Source organism: Bison bison, unplaced genomic scaffold (genome assembly GCF_000754665.1).
Source record: "Bison bison bison isolate TAMUID 2011002044 unplaced genomic scaffold, Bison_UMD1.0 scf7180017864254, whole genome shotgun sequence".
Lineage (NCBI taxonomy): Eukaryota > Metazoa > Chordata > Mammalia > Artiodactyla > Bovidae > Bison > Bison bison.
The window spans coordinates 5,319,909-5,323,862 of NW_011494826.1; positions in this window are offsets into that span (position 1 = coordinate 5,319,909).

Below are 3,954 nucleotides of genomic sequence, written 5' to 3' on the forward strand. Positions count from 1 at the left end.
GAGGGAAAGGGGCGTGGAGGGAGGTGACCTGTGGAGGGGAGGGGCGAAGGTGTCTCCCGAGGCCCGGTGGTGGCTGCGTGCTAGTGGGTAGGGCTGTAGGGCAGGGAAGTTGCAGACGGCTTGGGAGTCACCAGCCCTTAACCCACCATCTTCGGCCTTGCGGGCTGCTCGGCCCGCGGACCTTGCAGAGCCCGGGAAGGATGGGCCAGACTGGCGCTCCCACGAAGCTGCCGCAAAGCTCACCCGCTCTGGGCCTGCTCCCCGGGCCTTGGACCAATCTTCTAAAAATGCTTTTCCTCAGCTGTACTACGTTTAACCTTTGCTCTGACGTGGGGTAGGGGGAGGGTTACCCGTGTCCCTTAAAAATGGAGCAATCAGGAGAGAAAAATCCCCGAAAAGGAGAGGAAGTTTAAAACTTTGAACTGTGAAAATTATGAGAATGACTGAGGAAAACTGGTTCGTTTGCAACGTGAATTTAGTCTTTGCCTCTTTGAGGCAAGAGAAAGTTGACAGGTAGTCCTTTTCCTCTCTCCTTCGTTCTTTATCCCTTTCACCCCGCCCAGGAAGACTGGAAGTAAATGGGATTAACAGGTGTTCGGCAGCTGTAAACACACCTGGGGAAAATTAGAGATGTTGAAAGAGAATGACAATGGCTAAGAAGCACATTCCTAAACTTGTGAACCGAATTGTGATAGGTGAGAAGCACCGGCCAAAAGGTATCCTGAACCTGCCCCCGCCCCGCTCTGCCCCCTCTGCCAAGTCATCTGCCAGTGCGGAGGCAAAGGGAAAAGAACTGCCCTCCGCGCCAGAGCGCGAGGCTCTGCTCTTTCGGCTCTGGTCCACAGCCGCGATGTTCAGTCCCTCTGTTCTAAGAGGAGCGCAGGTAGTGTAACGCACCAGCACACGGAGCAAGTTAAGTTTTTTAGGCTTAATGTAGAGCTGGGCACGTGTGCAATAGATGGATGTTTTCAGAGATATAATTCTCTGACTGTAATTTTTGCCATAATCTAAACTAAAAAAATAGGATACAGTGTAGCATAACTGTTAGATAAAATTGTTAGCTTCCCTCTCACTAAAGACGTTAAAGAAAAACTTCCACCTATCTAGAAGGACAAAGGCTTCCCAGGTGGCTCAGTGGTAAAGAACCCAGTAGGACAGGTGGGTTCAATCCCAGGACTGGGAAGATCCACTGGAGAAGGAAATGGCAACCCTCTGCAGTATTCTTGCCTGAGAAATCCCATGGACAGAGGGGCCTGGTGGACTACAGTCTGGTAGGAGTCACGAAAGAGAAACGACTTACATTCTAAACAACAATCTAGGTCAACCTATAGTGATAATAATAACATAATGTGTTACTTGGGCTAGGCACTGTCCTAAATATATTATGTGTATTTATTAACTCTTTTATAGGTTTTTATAGAAATACATTTATGGGACTTCCCTGGCAATGCAGTGATTAAGAATCCACCTTCCAACACAGGGGACCTTGGTTCCATTCTTGGTCAGGGAAATAGGATCCCACATGCTAAGGGGCAACTAAGCCCTCCTGCCTCAACTAGAGAGAAGCCCAGGCACCATGATGAAGATCCGGTGTGCCACAATAAGACCTGACACAGCAATATAATAAATATATGTCTTTTTAAAAAATAAATCATATGTGGACAAATAGACATGCAGAAACTTATTTCAGCCTTGTCTATAGTAGGAATGGTGGTGGTGATGGTTTAGTCACTAAGTCGTGTCCAACTCTTGTGACCCCATGGATGTAGCCTGCCAGGCTCCTCTGGCCATGGGATTTTCCAGGCAGTAATACTGGAGTGGGTTGCCATTTCCTTCTCCAGGGGATCTTCCCGACCAGGATTGAATCCCAGTCTCCTGCACCGCAGGCAGATTCTTTACCGACTGAGCTGCTGCTGCTGCTAAGTCACTTCAGTCGTGTCCGAATCTGTGCAACCCCACAGACGGTAGCCCACCAGGCACCCCCGTCCCTGGGGATTTTCCAGGCAAGAACCGACTGAGCTACCAGGGAATAAATAATTCCAAATCATCTGAGTATCTGTCAGTACAATTCATTCTGTATCATTTGAAATTGACTTATATTGGTACTCTTCACATTACTGTGTCTGCATAGCAAATTACCCCTACAATGTTGTGTGAAACAATCATTTATATTGCTCACAGATTCTGTTGGTCAAAAATTCATACAGAGCACAACAGAGATGACTTTCTCTGCTCCATTATGCACAGAGCCCCAACCAGAAGAGCCAAAGGCTGAGGACTGGAATCATCTGAAAACTTTTCACTCTCCTATTGATGTTTGATGCTGACTGGAGGCTGCAGGCTGGAGACCTCAGTTTGATGTAATGTAGACCATGTTGTCTCTTGGTATGGACTGGTTTGAGGCTTCCTCACAACCTGATGGCTGGGTTCCAAGGGCGAGTATGCCGAGAAAGAGAGAGACCAAGACCGAGACCGAGCCAGGTAAAAAGCATATACTTTTTATGACTGAGCCTTAGAAGTTATACAGTGTCAGTTGTACTGTATTCTATCTGTCCAAGTTCCAGAGGAAGGGAAATAGACTCTACCTCTTGACTGAGGAGAGGCAAAGTTCTTAAAGAGCATGTGGGCATTTTGGGAAATTACAAGTTGCCACAAGTGCTTATGTGGAAAGACCTCCTAAGTTCCTTAAGGGTAAATAAATGAGATGAGTAATAAGTACACTGTGATCCCATTTATGGGTTTAAAAAAAATGTGATACAAAACCATATTTCCAAATGTAAACACACAATGTTTAAAGATATGTATTTTCAAACTACATAGTTTCTAAGTATAACCTGGGTGTTCAGCCAAAGAAACAATGATCCATTCAAGTCATGCAGGAATAACTGGCCAAAATGGTCTCACCATTTCCCCAAGACAGGTTGAAGTGTCATTTTTGCTGAGAAAACTCTCTTATTAACTGTGGAATATAAGCTTGTCCTTAAATAGATGTGATTCCATTGTCCTGAATGAGTGGCCACAAGTGTTCAAATTCTTTCTACCTTGTAAGTTGTCATTCAGTTTTCTCATACTGCTGCTGCTAAGTCACTTCAGTTGTGTCTGACTCTGTGCGACCCCAGAGACAGCAGCCCACCAGGCTCCCCCGTCCCTGGGATTCTCCAGGCAAGAACACTGGAGTGGGTTGCCATTTCCTTCTCCAATGCATGAAAGTGAAGAGTGAAAGTGAAGTCGCTCAGTCGTGTCCGACCCTCAGCGACCCCATGGACTGCAGCCTACCAGGCTCCTCCGTCCATGGGATTCTCCAGGCAAGAGTACTGGAGTGGGGTGCCATTGCCTTCTCCGTTTCTCATTCTAGAGGGCTGATTTGATGTTGTTTCTTTCTGAAAGATATTTTCAGAAAGATGAAATTTGTGAAGAACTCCTGAAGGTCAGGAACTGAGTCATTCATTTTGTATTCACTTATCTAACACATAAAAAGGGGTCTTGTTAAGTTTGTTTTTTTTTTCATTCCAATCCCAAAGAAAGGCAATGCCAAAGAATGCTCAAACTACCGCACAATTGCACTCATCTCACATGCTAGTAAAGTAATGCTCAAAATTCTCCAAGCCAGGCTTCAGCAATTTGTGAACTGTGAACTTCCTGATGCTCAAGCTGGTTTTAGAAAAGGCAGAGGAACCAGAGATCAAATTGCCAACATCAGCTGGATCATGGAAAAAGCCAGAGAGTTCCAGAAAAACATCTACTTCTGCTTTATTGACTATGCCAAAGCCTTTGACTGTGTCGATCACAATAAACTGTGGAAAATTCTGAAAGAGATGGGAATACCAGACCACCTGATCTGCCTCTTGAGAAATTTGTATGCAGGTCAGGAAGCAACAGTTAGAACTGGACATGGCACAACAGACTGGTTCCAAATAGGAAAAGGAGTTCGTCAAGGCTGTATATTGTCACCCT